The 22,277-nt window shown below is 42.4% G+C and overlaps 1 protein-coding gene across 6 annotated transcripts in view; it reads left to right on the forward strand.

Annotated features, from left to right (window-relative positions):
• Window positions 1-22,277, forward strand: part of GARNL3 (GTPase activating Rap/RanGAP domain like 3) — a 148,150-nt gene that overhangs the window by 36,748 nt on the left and 89,125 nt on the right. The window lies entirely within an intron of this gene.

Genomic DNA, 22,277 nt, shown 5'->3' on the forward strand with positions numbered 1-22,277 from the left:
CTCCAATTGCATGGAAATTTGAACAAATTTTCAGGAAAATGTGCTCATAAAGTTCTCTTAATTATTGTTTAACACTATTAAAGACATTAAATTTATTTCTATCTATTTACAAAAAATGAGTTGATTGGATCCATTTGTATAGTACCCAATTATCTCCCATGAATATAAGCTGCATTCTTCTGGGGTTTAAGCAGTAGAAAAATTTCTACCAGAGTTGTATATCAGCAGCACTCTACTTGAATTTAAGCATATATTACAGGCTTGACCGTGTACCTGGCCCAGGGCTGAATAATCTTGAAAATATGAAATAAGTAGAAGATTTGGTCCTTGTTCTTAAGGAGCTTACCATCCTCCGGCTGGACAGATAAGATACATAAAATGTTTAAAGAATGAATTTAGTCACCTAAAAGACACATTGACTGACTCAATCAGTGTCTGTTCAGTGTCAGTCACTAGTGACACCATGCCAACTGAGACCACCACCTCTCCTGAAGGAGCATGTGCGTGACTATGGTTCAGGGTGGGAACTGGTAAATATCATGAGAGGTATACAGATAGGGCACGGTGGGGGTTGAGAGAAGGGAGGGAGAGACCCATTCTAGCCAGGGATCTTGGGGAAGCAGCCTGGAAGGCCTTGTGGAGGCCGTAGGATGTGGGTTGGAGACAAAGAAGATAGCCAGTAGATATTTGCAAACAGTATGATTCTTGGCAGTGATGCATCCGAGGGGCAGTGAGCAAATGGTCCTGCCAAACAGAGAGTGTAAAGCAGCAGAGCTTAGTGGTTACAAAACAAGGAGATTTTGGAATCAGGCAGGCCTGGGTTCACATACCACTCCATCGCTTATTACCTCCGTGAACTTCTCTGAACCTCAGTACTGTTTCAGAGCTTGTGCTCTGAGGTCATTCTTGTTTCATCATGTATTAGTTGTATGATCTTGGACTTCTTTTGGCCTCAGTTTTCTCATCCATGAAGTGGGGATATTAATATTATCTACCTTATAGGGTTGTTAGGAGGATTAAATGAGATGGTTCACACAAGCATGGTCCATGTTAACTAGCTGTAGTAGTAAAGATGAAATTTGGTAGCAAAAGTAGAACCTTGACTCTCGGGTGAAGACTTCGAACCTGATCTGACCAAAATTTACCATTTTGAAGGAAGTAGCAGATCTAGTAAGTAGTATGGGGCTTTTATAAACAGTGAGAGCAATGTTTGGGGGAGACAATATAGCTATGAAAGGTGAACTCTTTATAGACGTGTGCAAATCACAGAATGTCAGACAGGGAAGGTATGAGAGCAGTGGTTTCGCACTTGAGCAAGCATCAGAATCACTTGGAGAGTTTGTTAAAACAGATCGCTGGGCCCCGCCCCCAGAGTTTCAAATTCAGTAGGTCTAAGGTTAACCCAGAATGTGCCTTTCTAACAAGTTCCCAGATCACGTTGCTGCTGCTGCTCCCAGGACCGCTTGAAGAAACGCTGCCTTAGAGAATCCCGGGCCATCATCAGTTATCCCGGCTGCTGAGGCGGCTCAGTGAGCAAAAGTCTTTCCACCTGTTTGTTCAAATTTTCACTCTGGACCTGTGATTTTGTGTGTGTGTGTGTGTTTCTAATTGACTCTTTAAAATATCATAAAGTAAAATTTAAATATGTTTTAAAATTCCATGTAGAATTTCCCTGCCTTGCAACAACTGTTTTTAATCTCCTTTTGGTACCTTCCATTTTTATAGATACAAACCTCATTTCTACATGGTTGTAGTCAAATTTTATATATAATTTTGCATTCCTCTTTTTTTTGTTTAACTGTGTTTTGTAAATGTCTTCTTCTTCTTGTATGGTCTTCGAGTTACCATTTTAAATGGTGCGTGGTAACCCAACATCGTGATAAACAGTTACCTGTGTAACACGTTCCCTCCTTTTGTGAAATTAGGTTGTTTCTAGTTTTCCCATGTTAGAAATGACATGCGCTGGTGGTTGGAATGGTTGAGAAAAATGAAACAAGCAAAGTTCGATCTTTGCTATTTAAGGATCTCTTGAATTCTGACTCCCGTGTTTTAAGGAAGGACACGTTTTCTCTCACTTATGAACAACAGGATATTATTAAATTAAAAACCATTTTATGTGTTGTGTGTTTCTGAGAAAGTCACTTACCTTTCTTACACCTGGTTTGAAGAATATCATTGGGAGCCCAATAAATCTTGGGCATCCTGGGCCTCCACCTTTGTAGACGGGTAGCCAGGATTCTGTAAAATTGAAGTTTTAGCATAAACTTCCCCTGACCTTGAAGAGGTCAGGTGGAAGTCCTTGGGAGAACTAAGGTTGGCCGTTCAGATCAGTAATGAGGGCCGATTCAGGGGCTTAGTTCCCTAGTAAATCGGGCATAAACCTGGTGAGTGAGAACGTGGAAGCTCAGACCTGTGCAGCCTCATGGGAGAATTTCTAAGCCCTCGTTCGCTAGCTGTGTGTGGAAGGCCTCCCACCATGTGTCCAGCACTGTGCTGGGCACTGACGGGGGAGGACAGAAACCCTGCTCTCATGGAGCTGGAGTCCAGCTTTAGAAACCAACTGCCCAAACTTTTAGTCTCCAGGCTGCTTTGTAACTGGATCCCAGCTGTGTTCCCTGCCTTAATCAGGGATCGTTTCATTGCCCGGAACAGAGATCTGCTCAGTCCAGCTCAAGCATGAATTGATTCACTGAAAGGACGTGGGTGAGTCTCACAGAAATGAAGTGCAGGAAGCACAGGTGGGCCTCATGTGACTGGCAGCCATCAGGCAGCTATTTTCTCCGTTTCTCTCTGGTCCCTATGATTTCTCAGCACGTCTGTACCATTCTCCTCTCTGCAGACCAGCTTCCCCTGATTGCACAGTTGCCTCTCTCCAGGTCCGTTTTTCCCAGCAGTGGTGGTTTTTATTTTTTTGTATTTTTTTTCCTTTTTCTCCCCAAAGCCCCCCAGTACATAGCTGTATATTCTTTGTTGTGGGTCCTTCCAGTTGTGGCATGTGGCACGCTGCCTCGGCGTGGCTTGACGAGCAGTGCCATGTCCGTGCCCAGGATCCGAACCAACGAAAAACTGGGCCGCCTGCAGCGGAACGCGCGAACTTAACCACTCGGCCACGGGGCTAGCCCCAGTGGTGGTTTTTTAATACTTTTTTTTATGGTGGTAAAATATACACAACTTAATATTTACCATTTTGAAGTGTACAATTCAGGGGCATTAAGTACATTCACAGTGTTATGCAACCATCACCATTATCCACTTGCAGGACATCGTTCATCATCCCAAACAGAAACTGTACCCATTAAACAATAACTCCACATTCCCCACCACTCCCAGCCCCTGGGAACCTCTATTCTGTTTCCTGTCCCTAAGAATTTGCCTATTCTAGGGATCTCATATAAGTGGAATTATACAATATTTGCCCTTTTGTGTCTGGTTTGTTTCACTTAGCATAATATTTTCAAGTTCATCCATGTTATAGTATGTATCAGAATTTCATTACTTTTTATGGCTGAATAATATTCCATCGTGTGTATACACCACATTTTTTTTATCTGTTCATCTGTCAATGTATGCTTGGGTTGTTTCCACTTTTTAGCCATTGTGAGTAATGTTGCTCTGAACATTGGTATCCATGTATGTGTTCAAGTCCCTGCTTTCAATTCTTTGGGGTATATTCACTAGGAATGGAATGACTGGATCATATGGTAATTCTATTTTTAACTTTTAAGGAACTCCCAAACTTGTTGCCACAGTGGCTGCACACTTTACATTTCCACCAGCAAAGCACAAGGGTTCCAGTTTTTTCAAATTCTCGCCAACACTTGTTATTTTCCTTATATTTTCATTTATTTATTTATTGAGGAAGATTAGCCCTGAGCTAACACCTGCCGCCAATCCTCCTCTTTTTGCTGAGGAAGACTGGCCCTGAGCTAACATCCATGCCCATCTTCCTCTACTTTATATGTGGGACGCCTACCTCAGCATGGCTTGCCAAGTGGTGCCATGTCCACACCCAGGATCCAAACTGGTGAACCCCTGGCTGCCGAAGCTGAAGGAGCGAACTTAACCGCTGCGCCACCCAGCCGGCCCTCTCCTTTTATTTTGTTATAGCCATCCTAATGTTTGTGAAGTGGTGCCTTGTTGTTTTGATATGCCTTTCACTAATGATTGATGATGCTGAACATCTTTTCATGTGCTTATTGGCCATTTGTATATCTTCTTTGGAGAAATGGTATTCAGGTCCTTTGTCCCTTTTTTAATCAGGTTGTCTTTTTTGTTGTTACTGAGTTGTAGGAATTAGTAATATAGTCTGGATATTAATCCCTTATCAGATATGTGATTTGGAAATATTTTCTCCTATTATGTGAGTTATTTTACTCTGTTGACAATGTCCTTGGATGCACAAAAGTTGTTAATCTTCATGAAGTCCAATTTATTTATTTTTTCTTTTGCTGCCTGTACTTTTGGTGTTATATCCAAGAAATAATTGCCAAACCCAGTATCATGAAGATTTCCCGCTGTGTTTTCTTCTAAGAGTTTTATAGTTGTAGATTTTACGTTTGTGTCTTTGACCCATTTTGAATTAATTTTTGTATATGATATAGGTAGGGGTTCAACTTCATTGTTTTGTGTGTGGATATCCAGCTTTCCCGGCACCATATGTTGAAAAGACTGTCCCTTCCCCCATTGAATGGTCTTGGGACCCTTGTTGAAAATCAATTGACCATATATGCAAGGGTTAATTTCTGGGCTTTCTCTTCCATATCATTAGTCTGTATTTCTGTCCTTATGGCAGAGTGATGTTTTAAAATGTTGACAACACAGTGTCTTTTCTTGCTTAAAACCTTTCATGGTGGCCCATCGCACTCCAAGTCCAGACCCTTTACAGAGCCTCACGAGAACCTGCATGATCCCTGTTCTGCCTTCCTCTTCCACCTTCTCTCATGCCACTCACGCACCATGCTTCAGACATCTGGCCTTACTTTGGTCTCTGGAACACACTGAGTTCTTTTCTGTCCCAGGGCCTTTGCACTTACTATTCCTTCTCCCTGGAATAGGCTTCCCCAGCACTTCTCATGGCTGGTCTCAGCTGAAATGCCGCCTTCTCAGAGAAGCCTCCCCTGACCCCATTCTAAAGTAGTCCCCCTCTCTGTGCTGTTCTCTAACTCAGCATCCTGTTCATTTTCTTCATAGCGTTTATCACAATCTGTATTTATTTCATTTATTTCTTACGACTCGCTCATCCACTCGGGGGGAGGATGGGAACCACGTCTGTCTTGTTTATTGCTGTATTTCTAGGCCCTGTCACATACTGAGTTCTCATTAAATGATTTTTATTACTGAATTGATTTCCAGCCCCCCAAACCCCCCGGCCTTACAGCTCCATTGCCCATCACAGTCTGTTCATTCTTGAGCCCTAATGTCCATTTGCAAACAGAACGTTATAGATTTGTTCCTCTGGTTCAGACGTCTATCCCTGGTTCTACAGTTGTGTTCAGGGTGGCAGGGTGATGTGTAAATCTGGCCTCCTAGACCTGTCGCCTCAGCAGAGTTTGTGGATAGGGCAGATTATCTGTGAGCGCGATGTAGACAAAAGTCAGTTTGAAAGAGCATGAGCTGGGCGGAAACCCCCCCAGATGTGTCTCTAACATTCCCTCATGTAGTCGATGATTTAAAAGCTCAAACTAAAAGCACCTGGTGGGAATTTTTTCCTCTGCCAGTGGATCATCATCCCTGGCACTTTTTTTACTTCCATATAGATCATGGCTCTTCATTTACCACTGTATCCTCAGTACCAAGCGCAATGCTTAGCATTCGTCACTTAGTAAACATTGATTGAATGAATGAATGGTTCCATTTGGTTGAAATTAGAGAGTAGCCTAACCTATCAAAAATAAGGAAAGGGAAAACAAGCCTCTTTGACCGCCCCCCACCCCCCCCCCGTCCCTGCCATAGAGTGGGACTCATTAGCTTGTACTGCATTCCATCTAAAATACATGCCATTTTTCTTCTTGATGAATTCAAAGTCTGGGCTCTCATGGCAGCATTCAAATCAAGGCAAGCTATTACACCATTGACCATTCTTCATCACTTTATATCGAAAGCTGTCAGGAAAAGCATGAGATTGTTTGTAGCTTTTATCGATCTTTTCTTGGCCTTTGACTCAATGGATAGGAAACTGATGTGTTATGAAGGATAAATGGTATGGGCACAATATAGACCTCTCCCCTGCCCACCCCGGCTGCTGGTTCTCATATAACCCCACATCTCGAGACTTCTGGGGAAGTCACAATCTGCAGGTAATTTCAAGTCAGGATAAAACAGCATAGAGTACTGTCCATTCCTTTTTAAACTTGTGCCTTAGTGACCTGAGCCTGCATTTGGGTGAGCTGGATGTTCCCCTGCTGTGTAGGAAAGAAACATATAAAAGCTTCTCTTGGAGGATCGCATGGTTTTGTTGCTAGGAACTCATGGTGGCTTCAAAGGATGTCTGGCTGTACTACCTAATTACTATCAAAAGAACAGTTTATGATCAACTTGCTTGGCATCTGCAGATTTTAGCATTTGAGGTTTTGACTGTTTGAGGACTCTTGAAGTCTGATGTGGAGTAATTTGCATTTTTGCTCAGGCACGAATTTGAATTATGCCTGTGGGACTGCTGTGCAGAAAGACGAGTCTGGGTTAATGACTGACTTAGCTGCCTGTCCAGCATCCCGAACACAGCGCTGTTTTGCTCTCTCTTCAGGGTTGAGTAAGCTTTTTGTTTTCAGAGGCATCTTCTGGGAGAAAGGATAGTCTAAGTAGTATGACCGAATTTAGAGATTACTGAAGGTACCAGTATATTTCCCTCAGGAACATCAAAACATCAAGACTTCAGCATTCTACAACGAAAGCCATAATTTTGGCAGATGTTCTCTAATATTTCACTGTCTTGTATCTAAGTCTTTTATAGCAGGTTGACTCACGTGGGTTCCTCAAAGCACAACATTTATCTTGAAGCCTTTGCCAGTAAGTTAACGTGGTTTAAAACCATGAGTGCGCTTTTTGATATTTTTGACGCCTTTGTGGGTGATTGATGATGCTGACTTTGAACCTAGTCCAGGATACAATTTTTGCAACCATTTTTGGTGATGTAGAACTTCGAGATCTTAATCATATAATTATTTATGCACTAGAATGGGACCAGAAATCTTTTCTTATGGTTATTATTTTGTTATTATTACTATGAGTTTTAACATTTATTGAATGCTTACTAGGTACTGATCACTGAGCTAAATACTTTCGGTGCATTTACATCTTTAATGCCCACAAACAACCATGGGCAGTGGATGTTATTTGCTCGTGCCACACACTGTGGGTGCTCAGAAGACGTCGATACTGAATGGATTCCCCTTTAACTGATGATCTCAGAGAGGTCCCACAGCTGGTGAGTGTAGAGGTGACATTTAGACCCACGTCTGTGTCACTCCGGGAGCCCCTGCGCTTGGTCTCTTAGTCCACGAGCCCAGACTCTCATAGCCCTGCTGCTTGTAGACTGTTTTCTGAAGAAATTAGGCTGATGGTTGGAGCAGACGCCTGCACTGTTAATCACCAGCACGGAGTAGCTCTGCTTTAGGTTTTAGCTCAAACATAGAATTTCAAACTCTCTTCTGTGCAGTCTTGAGAAAAACTTGGTTGTAAGAAGAATGTTCATAAAGAATTATCCAAAGAGATGTCCATGCCGTAAATGGTTTAAATTTAATTGCTGGACCGAACCCAACCATAAGATGGCTAGAAACACTTGGCCTGCCTCTCTTGGCCCCTCTTAAACTTGCTCCCCTTGAGCTGGGCCTTGGCATTGTGCCTTTAACTTGCACTGATGGACGGAGTGGAAGAGAGCCATATGGATCTGGATAGTGTGTCTCTTGCAAGATGCTCTTGAGGATTTTTCTCAGTCTGTCACAAAGTGTCTCCTTTAAGAGGACCTATAGGAAAGGTTTTTCTCAGGACAAAAAGTTCTCTGTTTCTCCTGAGAAGCTGCTTTGTCATTAACCTTATAGGCAGTGGGAATCCTATAAATGACTGGGTATTTTCCTCTTTCCCTTGGCCTCTGGGAAGCTCAGAAGCCTATTTATGGCTTGCCTCTCCCAGCCTTAAAGGACTTTATAACATACAGCCTATTCTTATTCTCTGCTCTCAGTTATTTACCCACACCTAATTTTCCCTTGTTCTGAGTTTGCTCTACATCTAATTTTATCCTTTAAGCAAGATGTGTTTCAGTAAGCTGCTTTAAATATTTTTTGAAAAAATAACATAGAGCTTAAACAAAAAAAGTATTTCTGTATCCAGCCCTTAACAGCGGGTCCTCCGTCCCCTGTGGTGGTCGTCTTGTTTATAGAATGGTTTGAACCTTGTCTTTTCCCCACCCTACTTTTTGATATAATGTGATTTTATGACCTGTTTTCTTAGGATCAACAGCACTTGGGGAGAATTAGTGCCGCCTGACCATCCATTTGGTGCCCATCGTGAACCCTGAGCTCTGTGTTAATGGTTTGGATGGTTGGCAAAATTGTACCAAATCCACCAGCTAAACACATACTGTGATAAGAATACCAGACAAATCCTCCAAATTTTCCCAGGGAAAATCAACCCTGGGAACAGCCGCCTCAATGATATTTGGCACCAGCGTGCTTTCTAATTTCAAAACCAGAACTGTAGGCGCTCCACTCCTGGCCTTGTGGGCATCCTGGGTGGTTCATCCTCTTCCCAGGGCCGCACAATCTCCCATTCCTGGGCTGCCACCTGTTTCCTCCTCGGGATGGTCCCCTCTGCAGCTGCAGCCACCTCAGCTCAGGTCACAATCTCTGGCTCCTACACCTTCTGCTGGCGTCCTGGGGTCTCTGTTTAGTGACTCCAGTGTCTTCAACGGGTGGGAAGGTGGTACCCTGGGGTAGCATAGAACTACTCTCAAATTTTGACCAATGTGTAATAGCTTTTTAAATATATTTAAGCAGAGATGCAAACTGTTAACATATTGTTTGCTTGGTTAATTCTTCAGGAAATCGAGGTTTTTTGCCTTGATTGTGGTTTCTTGTATATTCAGGAGGCCAAATTCTGTGTGTCTCAAACCCACAGTCTTCATTGGTGCCTGCTTGATAATACCCTTTGCCTCTCACATCTTACTTGTATGAGGTGGTCTCTGCCCACCCCAGCTTCTGTCGCGTGCCCACCTCAACTCTGGGTAAGATCAGGCCCCACATCCTGGGTCATCAGTTGTAGCAAAAATAATTTTTAAACTTGATCAAAATATATAGTCTTATATACTTTTGTATACTGCTGTGATGAATAAGAAATATAGTCAGTTTTCTGGAAGTTGCTTTTTAAGAACCTGTGTTTCCTTCTGAATTTATGCAGGTCTACCATCAGAGCAGTAGTATCTGACAGCCGCGAACACACACACACACACACACACACACACACGAATTTGGAAACCACTCTTTTACTTCTTTCACTGCTATTAAATTGAAAAGGAATTTTATCTTTTTGCCAACCTTTCACCATGTGGGCTCTGAACATTCGGAGCTCTTTTTATGCTCCCAGAATAAAGTCTAACTCCCCTGGCAGGCAACTTGGGACGAATTTCCCTGGGGCTGTAGGACCAAGAGCGTTTGAGGCTTTGTTCAGGTCTCTGTCAGCGCCCCTAAGCTGAGATCTGAGATCCCTGTCTTCCAGCTTTCTCCTGTCTCAGGTCTGCCCCGTTTCCCTAGGGCACACATCCGTCCCATGGAGTGGAGCAGCCTCTCACCCTCTGTGTAAGAGAGAGGGCGACATCTGTGGATTTGAAAACTTCCTTCCCGTTTTTTCCCCACTAGTTGAATTGAGGGAACACCATGCCCCCAAATCCAGTGTAGCCTGCCCTGCCTGACTTCCACAAAGGGCTCCCGGTCTCACGCTCCCACTGTTACTGTCGAGCCACAGCTAATATTCTTATTTTTATATTGAACTATTCTATCCATTTAATTAAAGTTGTTACTTTGGGTTCCTTTATGTGTAAGAAAAGGATTGTATGCTTTCTGGCCTCAGCTTTTCAATCGGTCTAAGCAGTTATCACTGTGTCACAGTCTTTTAAAATATAATCTCAAACCGCGTTTGCTTAATAGATGTGAAGACTTTTTAATTACTCAGGGAGTGCATTTCAGCCGCTCTGAATTCTCATTTTGATCCCTGAGATGGTTCCACAATTTCCCTTCTGAATTCCGCCTTTGGATGCTTCCCCTTCTTGTTCTTCACTGAGCCTGTTCTTGCCAAGGTCACCAAAGATCTCCTTCCTGCCGAATCCCTTTGACGCTTCTGATCTTTATCTTACGGGACCAGGCTGCACACGAGCCCTGGGAACACTTTCTCCAGCCCTGGCCTCTGGGCCTCCACTCGCGTATTTTCCTCCTGCCTCCCTGCTTCACCCTCTCGGCTGCTTTACAGATTCCTTCTCTTCAGCTTGGCCCTTAGATTTTCATGCTCCTCGGGCTTCTGTCTCAGGTGCTCTTCTCACTCCACGTGCTTGTTCTTGGTGCTCTTTCCTACCCCCATGGCTTCAGTTACTGCCTTTAGACTGGGGACTCGAAGATCCATATCTTCAGCCCAGGTCTCTGTCCACAGCATGTAGAACCATCTGCCCAAACGCCCACTGGACATCTCCATGGGAGGGCCTGTCGGCAACAGAACCTAAACATGCTCCAAACCGAACTCGCTGTCTTCCCTCTTCCCCCACCCCAAGCCACTGGGTGAGTGGCGCTACCTTCCTTTCCGTTGTCATTCCGGAAACCAGGAAATCACTGATAGCCCATATCCAATCTCTTACCAAATCCTGTTGGCTATATGTTCTATGCAGATTTCATGGCTAAGTTGCCCTTTATTCACATGGATGTGCACATATAGTGCCAGATGGCCTTTTGAGTAATAGACAGAGAGGTATATACATATATATGTATATGTATGCAGGGAAACATGTATATATGCATATGTACTATTTAAATTTCACAACTACCTAATAAGGTATAGATACTGTTATTACCCCCATTTTACAGATGAGGTAACTAAAGTTCAAAGAGGTTAATTAACTTGTCCAAGGTCACACAACTAGTGAGTTAGAGAGCTTATCCACAGTGAGTCACGTTTACTAAAAAGTTCCATGATCTTGCCGTTGTCATAGGTGGCTCCAGTGCCCCTCAAACTTTATTGTGCCTAAAAATCACTCGAGGGGTTTGTTTACAATTCAAGCTCTGGTTTGGTATGTTTGGAGTGGACTGAATAGTATGCATTTTTTCCCCAAGCTTCCATTATGAAAGTGACTTTTAATTCCTCATGTGTCTCTCCTCTGATCTCTTGAGGAGACAGGAATCGGAAAAGAACAGGAATGTTTATTTCTATGTACTGCCTTTTTCGTCTGACATTTGTGTCATTTCCTCTTCTTTGAGCTTCTGGCACTTTCTCTTGCTCTCCCTGACTTCTCAAAGATTCCATTCAGCAAGTTTTGAAAAGATTACATCCAGTTTGTCAGCTGTGGTTAACCTGAGGCTGGGGTCTTTGATTTCCTTAATGCTGTAAAGGAATGTTCCGCTGTGTCGGCAGCATCTTTATGCTTTCAAACAAACAAATAAACAAGTAACAACGACAGCAAAACAACAACAAAAGGCCTCAACCTCTCTCTTTTGCTTATGGAATAAAGCAGGTCCTCTTTAGCTTGACATTTAAGGCTTTTCCATAGTCTCGCTCCAATCTATCTTTGGAAACTTCGCTCACGTGGCCCATGATCCAGCCAAATAGGCCTTTATCCAGACCTCTGGGGCCTCTCTATGCCCCTCCGTCCTTCTAGAATGCCTCCTTGAAATATGCCTCTGCCATGTCTGTTTTCCATGCATCTTCACCTGATTCCCCCAGGGGAAAATCATCTTTCACTCTTCAGAACTGTACAATTCTTTGCATTTCTCTATGGCACCTGTCATATTTTACAGTCTAATTATTTGTGGGCATTTCTTACCTTTTCTAGTAGGCACAGCTCATGGTTCTCTTTTTATTGTCTCCGCAATGGCACTTAGCTCACTGCCAGATTTCCGTGTATTAGCTAGAAGATCAATTTTGCTAAAACTCCAGTGTCTGATAAATTCTTTTTTCTCTTCTTAAATTCTTTATATTTCTTCCCAGTCTTTGTGTGTGTATGCACATGTGTGTGCCAATATACTTTTAAGTATACTTTTCTGATTATAAAAGGAATACATGCTCATTATAGAAAATTTAAAATAGACTGAAAAGCACAGGAAAATTAATTTCATCTGTAATCCTACCACTTAAGAACAATCACTATTAAGATTTAGTGTATGTCCCTTTAGTAACTAAAGTTCTATGCAGAATGGGTTTATGTATTTTATTGTGCTTCATTACTTAAAAACAAAATATAGTCTTTTTGAAGGCACAGGTACTCTTCCACCAACTTTATTTCCTCCCACCCAAATCTCTTATTTCTTCTTTATGTCTAATTGCATTGGCCAGGCATTGGCTGTGATTCCAGAGCAATAGTAAATATCATGGTTGCAGGCATGCTTGTCCTGGAGTTCCAGGTAAGTCTTTTAGGCGGTACATGAGGGCTATCTTTTCTCAATCATTACATATCTGAGAATGTCTCGAGTTATGCCTTCCACAGGAGCAACTAGGCTGGTTTTACAATTTCTGAGTCATCACCTTTTTCTCTTAAAACTTCACAAATTTTGATCTTTTGTTGTATTAATTTCCCAGGCCTGTCGTAACAAATCACCACAAACTGAGTGGCTTCAAACAACAGAGATTTATTCTCTCATAGTTCTGGAGGCGAGAAGTCCAAAATCAAGATGCTGGCCAGGCCATGCTCCCTCTCTGAAGGCTCTGGAAAAAACAAGAAAACGAGTCTTGCCTCTTCCAGCCTCTGGGGTTGCCAGCAGCCCCTGACGTCCTTTGGTTTGTAGCTGCCTCACTCCAGTCTCTGCTTCTGCGTGGTGTGGCCTCCTCCCCGGGTCTGTGTACCTGTACCTCCCTCTTTGCTCTTAGAAAAACACTTGGGCCATGGGACTTAGGTCCCACCCTAATCCAGTATGACCTTATCTTAACTCAATTAATTAATTATAGCTACAAAGACCCTCTTTGCAAATAAAGGCACATTCTGAGGTTCCACATGGACATAAATTTGGGGGAACACTGTTCAACCCAGGACAGCTGTCTTCTGCTCTTTAGTGTTCTGAAGGGAAGTCCAAGGCAGTTTATTTTCTTTCTTGGTACCTTTTCCTGCCTGGATTTTTCTCAGATCTTCTTTTATTTAAAAAATGTTTCCTATAATTTCTCTGCGTATTTTTCTTTTTGTTAATTTTGTCTAAAACATTGCCTCTCTGTGATTCGTAGACCCAGGTCTTATGTCAGGGATGACTATCTTCTGCTATATCTTTGATTATTGCTCATTATTTCCCCCTTCAAACAGTAAGGAAGATCTTTTCCTCTGTCCTCCATAATTATCTTTCTTTCTCATTATTTTCATTTTATTTTGTTCCTTTTCATTCTGAAAAAGGATCTCAAATGTTGAACATATTACTGTTTCTGCTTTCTACAATGAACGTTTTGCTTTCCTCCTCCAATGGGGGTTTTAATCCTACATTTGCATTTTTTGGTCATCATCGTCTTTTTTTTTTATCGCACCCACTTCTACAAGCTTTTACCTTGTTGCAAAGATCATGTCTTATTGAGGACAACAACTGCTTTTCTAAAATTTTGTTTTGGTTTCACAGTAAAAAATGGTGTGCTTCCTTTTTTAGTGTTCAGGATCATATGCAGCATTTTTGTCATAGCTCCCATGTTGGCTTTTATTTTTTCTTTTTACGAAATCTTCAAACAAAAACAAAGAGCTATTCAGACCTTGTTTTTCAACAGACAGAATGTGTAACTGGCCCCCAGCTCTCGTTGTCCTTTTAGGTACTGTGGCTGCTCTGAACTAAGCAGCTGGATGGTTGGCGCTTGTGCAAAGCTCTCGGCCTTCCAGCGTCTAGTTGGTGTTTATCTTGTAAAGCCCTGCTGGAGTGAGATAGGATGTTCCCCATGCCTGGCTTTTGGCTGCTCTGAGCCAGTGGCTCCAGAGTTTATATATATGCCATGGACCGAGGGGGCTTCAGGCAGCAGTCTGGTTAGAAGAGGAGTATTAATGTTTGCTTAAGAAAATGCCATCTGTCTAGATTAAAGAATAGGGTGGAGATTATGAAGGTTAACTCTCTCCCCACCTCCAGCCACTCTTTGGTACGGCCAACTGCTTGGCATATTGACAAAACTATACTCCCCAGGATGCTCTGCGACCAGGACTCTTCCTGTCTCTCTCCCTACCTGTGGCACTTTGCTTATGAAGACTGCTGTTCTAAGATGGACCTTCTCTCCCTCCTTCCCCACTTCTTAATGTTTTCTCGGAGTTAAAAAGAGATGCTAGTGTGACGGGGTTACCTAAAAATGCAGTACCCATGCAATAAAAAGATGACTCTCAGTGTTTTATTGTTACTCTTCATATAGATCATATGTCTCTTAGCCAAAATAAGATGGTGGAGAGAAGTATAATGTACCTTCCAACCTGGTGTGATGACCCCAAATTTGCTGTTTCAGGCAATGAAGTCAGTGACCAAATGTGTTTCTCAGTTCTTCTCCATTGGCCATACAGTAAGTAGAAAATATCCTAATGTTTTGGCCATTGGATGGACAGTCAGTCTTTCTTGAGACTCATGAATTGTCATCTTTTGTGCTGAATCTTTGCAGGTATTCTACTGGCAAGTTGAGTCTCAGGGACTGCTAGTCAGATGGTATTTAGTGAGGAAACCCAGACAGATATATTTTGAGACGGAGGGCTAGATAACAGTACCCATCATCACATTTCTCAGTAAAATAGGTGGAAAGGTCATCTCTTAGAAGAAAGGATGTTTCTGGAGTGGTGACTTGGTGACTGACAAGTCAGGGACAAGGGGGAGTGTAATGGGAAGTGAAAAAGGAATGGATCAAAGGCTTGTGGAGTGGGAGTGAAGAGCTAGCCATGGTCAAGTAGCATGAGCTTGCAGTAGGCTTGGTCATATGGAAACTTTTGTTTCTTCGAGCACAGAAGAGGAAGAGTGAGAGTTCACTCGGTCAGGGGTGATTGAGAGCTGGGACTTGACTTGGTGGGCATGAAGCGAAGTCAGCGGGGTACAAGATCTGTGTGTTGATGAGTGCAGCATTGACATGATTAACTACAGATCCCCATCTAGAATGTGTACCAAAAAGAGCCAGCGTGGGTTATAAGCTAGGTACTGTGATGACAGAGCTATGCCAGTGCGGGTAAGAGCATGTTTGGGCCTTAGTAGTGGATGGCAAAGCCGTAAAGTCAAGTGAGGTTATTAGATTTGAGAAAGCAGAAAGACATGAGCTCAAGACATCAGATAAATCATTATGATGAATGTTTAGTTTGCTCAGGATGGTGGCCAGGAATGATGATGATAAGAAGACTGAGCCAGGATCTGAGGGCTTGGTGGTTCTCCTTCAGCCAACATTTATTCTCTTGGCTGGAGAATCTTCTAACCAACCTAGGTGTTCTGACATGCGCCCTGGTGCTTAGCACTCCAGCTGCCCAACCCCGAAATCTTTTCCCTGTCCCTTGGCACAGGCAGAATAGGATTGAGGTAAACAGTAGGAGGAAGAGAACATCTCCTCCGGACCCTCCACCCCACCCCCTTGCCTCACCCTGCAGATGGTAGAAGGGACCTGAGAGTGACCAGGAGATGGGGCCCAGGAGCAGTGCTCACCAGTCAGGGGATGGCTCATTCTACCCATATTTAAGCCTTATCTCCCACCCCCCTTGTTTTGATGGAAACATTTAAACTTTCTTTAATCCCTTCTGAGCAGTATTTTCTAAGCCAGTCGCATGTGTGTGTCTGTAATTTGCATATATACATCAAATGGGTCTTCTTGACCAGTATTTGCAGTTTTAAAAAATCTGCTTATGTTGGAAATCATTTCTCAAAGGTCCTGTACGTCTTCCAGAATAAATTGCATCATAACAATGAAACCTCCAGCTCCCCCAGGCAGAGTGGGTCTCTCCAGCCTCTGACCTCCCCCAGCACCCCATCCTTGCTTCTGTAGTCGTGTCATTTAACCGGGTTGCGTTGTGATTTGTCTGTCTACATATGTGTGTCTCTCTCTCCCACCAGGCTCTGTGCTCCTCCAGGGCAGAGATGATGCTGCGTTCGTCTTTATAAGTCCAGCAGTTAGTACAGGCCCTGAAAAATAGGTTCTCAGTGCTTGCTAGATAGACAAATGTTTAAATAGAGCTTCCGAGAATTTAAATGCAGTATTAAAATGGTTTGATCATCATCGTCATAATAATCAGAGCATTTTATATTAATCATCTTATTATTATTATTATTATATTATTCTAATATGTATTTATTGAGCACTTCCTATGTCCAGGCACTATTCTGGGCTCATTACATGTTTTATATTATTGAATCTTCTTCACAAGCCTAGAAGTGGCTACAGTCATTGCCCCCATTTAGAGATAAGGAAACAAAAATTTGGAGAGGAAAAATTAGGTGATTTGCCCAAGGTCACACAGCTAAGAAGTGTGGAACTGAGATTGGAACCTGATCAGACGAATACCAAAACCCACACTCGTAACCACTCATTTTAAAGAGAGGAGAATGGGGGCGGGGTAGGGGGAGGGCTGTAAATCTGAAATATTATTTTTACTACATAGATTTTTTGAGGCTTTTTTTTTCTGGATTAAAATATGGTTCCTGTGATTTATATACCTGAATGCCAAGTATACGTTGCATGGTAAACAGAGATCACAGGGAATCCTAGCACTGATTTAGAATGGCAACAGACACCAGCCCAAAGAAACAAAGCAATTAAGTACAAAGAAAAAGAGCCCTTTGTTTTGAAAAATTATGTAATTGTATTAATTTAGGAAATATTCTCATTTAATTGCCTGTAATATTAAACTAATAATACTTTTATTTACAGTAACTAATGAATAACATTTTATGCTTCCTGGGTTTTATTTTTTCTTTTAAATTAATTTGTTAAATCATCCAAATGGATATTATTGCTTGGTTATTACTTTTTTTCAGAAATAAAGCATCTAATACGTTGAACACTGTTTAGTGTTCAATGAATAAGTTATAGTTTGGCTGAGAATGGACCAAAGCCTCTACTCGGGATGTTAAATTCCATGAATTTCCACCATTTTCGTGTATTTAACTACCCGAAGGAGTTTCAGCCTGAGAAACTGGTTTGCTCTTGGTCACCAGAGTTGCATCAATGTCCTGTGACATTGTGACAGTGTGACAATCCAGCATGTCACAGTCCTGTCCAATAGGACTTGCTTTGATTGTGGAAATTTGTGATCTGCACTGTCCAGTATAGTGGCCACATGTAGCTATTGAGCACTTGAAATGTGATTAGTGTAACCTAGGAACTGAATGTTTTTATTTAGTTTAGTTAATTTAAAATTAAATTGAGATGGGACTAGTGGCTACAGTATTGGACAGTGCAAGAACTCTAAGGAGTCCCTCCCAGGACCTGGCAGACCCTGGCCAAAAGGTCGTTTGATTTGCCTTTGCCTTTTTGTCTCTTGGTCAGGCTTCCTCAGCACTGACCCTTTGCTGTATAACTAAATCAGAGATGTTAGACAAAATAAAGTAAAAGAAAATAAAAATCCTGTCCTCTTTTCTTAGTATTACTGATGTTAAAGATATGTTAACACCCTTTCCCTGAACTTCTGTACCAAAACGAATACAGAAAAATTCTGCTCCTTTCTTTTTCTCTAAGGAAGCACTCGCCTCTTTTCTGGGAGTGTACATGCGCCATCGTCTTTGGGGGGGGGCCCCTTCACCTCTCCGAACCCCCCCCACCCCCCCCACCCCCCCCCCAGCCAGGGCTGCCTCTCGGAGGGGCGGCGTTCTGACGACCTCTTCAGTTCCACAAAGGGTTGTTGGTATATTCAGATTTCTCTCTCTTCTTAAAATAATTTTCATTGTGTATATTTTTCTACAAAATTTCCATTTCATTAGAGTTTTTGATAATGTTTACATAGTTTCATATAGCATTCTCTCATGTTTTTTAAAATCTCTACGTAGCAGTTGTTTTTCCTTTGTTATCGCTTTGTGTATTTGTGTTTGTTCTTTGCTTTTTAAAATCAGACTTGCTGGTGATCTCTTGGATGTGTTTATTGATTCTGCTGTCTTTTTAAATCTATAATTTCTGCTCTGATCTTTGATTGATCCCTTCCCCCTGCTTTCCTTGGGTTTATTTCATTGTTCTTTTTTGTATCTTCTAGAGGTTAATCCTTACTTCATTGTTTTTATTCTTTCTTGTTTAATAATGAAAGCATTTAAGAATATGAATTTTCTTGTAAATATAGCATCTATCACAATACATATTTTAGTGTGTATTGTTCTCCTTGCTGATGTATGAATAGTGGCCAATTTTAGTTTTCCTGTTTGACCTTTTTTTTTCAGATGCGTATTTTTGAATTTCCAATTTTTTTATCCTTTTGACACTAATTTCTCATTCATTTGCATTATGCTGAAGTATGATCTGTTTCTACTTTATAGAATTTATTCATGCTTGCTTTCTATCCAATATTTGATCAGTTTTTAAAAGTTTAATAGGTGTTCTTAAAAGGTGTGTATTCTCTGCATCTTGATAAATTCAATATATGTCTATTAATCATGCTTATAAATTTTATTATATGATTCCTCTGTAAACCTTACTAGCTTTTGCCTTGACCTATCAGAGAAACATACTAAAATTTTCCATTATAACTGTAATTTTATAAACTCCTTCTATTTATAATAGTTTTTGTTTTAAATAAGTATCTATAGTTATTATAGTTTGGGAGCGAGTGGATCCATTTATCTGTATATCATGACTTTTTAAAATTTGATTTTTTTCTCCTAAGTTCTTTCTGATTTTTTTTTTTAATTTTATTTTTTTCCTTTTTCTCCCCAAAGCCCCCCGGTACATAGTTGTATATTCTTCGTCATGGGTCCTTCTAGTTGTGGCATGTGGGACGCTGCCTCAGCATGGTTTGATGAGCAGTGCCATGTCCGCGCCCAGGATTCGAACCAACGAAACACTGGGCTGCCCGCAGCGGAGCGCGTGAACTTAACCACTCGGCCACGGGGCCAGCCCCTCTTTCTGATTTTTTTATTCCCTCACCATTTTCTTTTTTATTCCAACTTAGCACAAATATTTTTTACTTTACCTTTCTTTTTCATGATTGTTTTGTTGTATCTAATTATGTCTCTTGCAGCTATTGGATTTAATTTATGTTTCCAATCCTTGAGTCCTTTTTCTTTTAATAGAGGAGTATAACCCATTTATGTTTATTGAAATGTCTGTGCTGGTCTCTCCGTTGACCTCTAGGAGGAGTTCCAGGTTCCCCTTCACTCCCTCATTTTACTCCTCTCCCTCACTCCATCCTTCAGGAGTACAGACTTGGATTAATCCGATTAAAAAACATCTTACTGGTCACTGAACTCCTGGGCAGGCAGAGCTAGTTTTGCAAAGGTCAGAGCACATGTGGGGAATAGCCTTTTTTGACGCTTCTCCCAGAAGAATAACAAAGGGCCGGATATGCTCCCATGTGAGGAGACTGACCAACTCCCTCCTCTCTGCTGGCTTTGGAGTGCTAAGATCGTGGACTGCCTTGCTCTCTACTTTGTTTCCAAACCAGTCTGGAAACAAACCTTTCTTTCCAGACCAGTCTGCCTTAAATAAAGGCATTCTCTAGTTGTGGTGTAGCTGACTAGTAGGGACCTCATCAGAAAGGGCAGTTGGTCTAGGAAATGATTTGGTTATTCTTGGGTTCTCTGCATAAAGAGCATCTTAATAATACCCCAGTCCATTATTCCTCGCGCTTCCTCCCAGATATGTTCTCTGTGTTTTTGATAATCATTTTCCTCTATTTATCTCAAATTGAGATTCTAGTTTACTCTTTGGGGCATTTTTGTCTTGACAATTTTTGGTTCATTGTGCTCACTGAATTTCAAAATTTAGGAGCCATGCTTTTCATCTGAAAGCTCATCACAGTTTGTTCCATTTTCATGGATCCAGTATCCTCCTAAATTATTACAATAATTAGAGATTGCCTAAAGTTTTCCTTGTGCTTTTTTTGCAGTAAATATGTTTCATAGAACATTTGCTCTGATACCTCAGACCAGTTTCCACATTTTAAATTGTGGACTTGTCCTAGGTTCAATGATTTTTCCTTTATTCTTCCTTATGGGGTGCATTAGTTGGTTTAGAATGTCAAAAACAGTAAAGAACAACAGTTTTTTCTCTCTCGCATCCAGCCAGGTATTCCAAGTTGAGTGGCTCCGCCCCACACATTTAGGCTCAAGATGAATCTACGATCTTCAACATGGACTTCAAGGTCTCTCTGGTGATTGACGTTCTAGCCTAGGAGATTGATGTTCTAGTTCTAGGAGGGGGAAAGATGAGCGGGAGAGGCACTTTCTCTCTAAAGGGCCTAGGTCCCTATGTGTTACCTGGGACTTTGGCCCACCTTCCAGTGGAGAGAATTAAGTCAAATGGCCACCCTGAGGGAATTGTGGTCTAGGCATGTGTCCAGCGACAATTCTGTTACTGTAGAAGATGGCGAGAATGGATTTTGGTGGCAGCCAGAACTCTGTACCATGTGGGAAGAGTGAGGAGAGAAAGGTTCTAGGTTGTGCAGTGTCGGCCACATAGATGGGTTCTGGTAGACGCTGTGTCATTGCTGAATCAAATCTTCCAACAAAGGGGAGAGTTTAGGTTTTCAGTAGTTTTAACTGGCCAGATCAGAGGTTTATGAGGAATAACGGGAAGAGAAGTACTGAGAGAAACAGGTTCTCTGTGTTAAAAAGGTTTTTTTTTCTGCAGCGTTATTTTTTTCATGCCCTCGTTCACTGGGGCACTGTCTCCTTTCACATTAGCTGGCATACCAGTCCTCATCAGGCACCAGCCACCATGGCACCCTCTGTTTTAATTAGCCAGCTGCCCAAGCCAGCCATAAAGGTGGGGTCAGGGCAGGGGAGCTGTGGGGCTGGCATTCTGATGCCACTGAGAATCGCTTTCCAGTGTGACTGGTCAGTCGCCTTCCCACTGTTACTGCCCTGAGCCCCCACCCTCTCCTCAGGCAGGCCCTGCCAGCTTGAGCTCAGGGGGCTTAGTCTGACCTGCCGGGTCTTGCGTGAGTAATGAACCTTCTCTGCTTTCCAGAACTGGCACAGGCCGCAGCCCACCTTTGTGTTCCTGTGGTCGCTTCCGTAGGAATTTGGCGTTTGTCTATTCGCATTCCCTTGTTTGATAGAGGTTTAGTATCTGTACTATGTCAGGCAGTGTGCTTAGCTCTGGGGATGCAGTGGTGAGAAAAACAGCGTCACCGTCTTCGCGGAGCTTCCGTGGGGCATAGAGGGAGTGCGTGAGGAGAGACAGGCGTGAATCAAGTAATCACGCAAAGAAATGTAAATCACAGCTCTGAAGGTGCTCCAAGAACTTACAGTGGAGTCGTTTTCGCAGGCGGTGAGGTCGGCCTTCCAGGCAAGGGAGTACCATGTGTGCGCATCCTCGAGTGGGAAGGGATGGGGGTGCTGGCATAGAGGTGGGATTGTGGGACAATCAGATTTGGAGATTTGAAATCGCAGGGGCTGCAGTGTGAGGAGCGGGTTGGAGAGAAGCAATGGTGGGTCAATGTACAGACCGGTTAGGAGCTGGTTACAGTCATCCGAATGAGAGAGGACAGTGACTTGGATGAAGACGGTGATGGTGGAGATGGTAAAGGTGAGAGAGTTAAACATGTTAGCCTGAGGTCTGAGTTCAGTGTCTGTGGGTTCTGTGATCATAAGTTCAGAGGGAGCTACCTTCCTTCTAACCATCAAATCATTAAACATGTTCTTCCTTTCTTCTTCTTGAACCTTTAAGCAAGATAAGCAGTAAGCTTCTTGTTCTATCTCAGCAAGGGAAAAGGGCGTTATTGCCTACGTCTGGCAGTGTGTAGAGTATACCTGTGAGACATTTCACTTATATTTGTTGTGCGAATGAATGACTGGGTCGGTGAATGGCTCTCAGCCCTTCCCTAAGCCTTTGAGTCCTGGATGAGCCTGGCCATAGTGAGGACTCTATCCACCAACCTCTGATTCAGGGGTGTGTGCATCACCGTCTCTCTTTATATACTCATGGCAGACGTTATTAACTGATTGCAGCTCTCTTTTCTTGCCAAGCCTGGATGTGAC

The sequence above is a fragment of the Equus przewalskii genome, chromosome 26, assembly GCF_037783145.1.
Source record: "Equus przewalskii isolate Varuska chromosome 26, EquPr2, whole genome shotgun sequence".
NCBI classification, from domain to species: domain Eukaryota; kingdom Metazoa; phylum Chordata; class Mammalia; order Perissodactyla; family Equidae; genus Equus; species Equus przewalskii.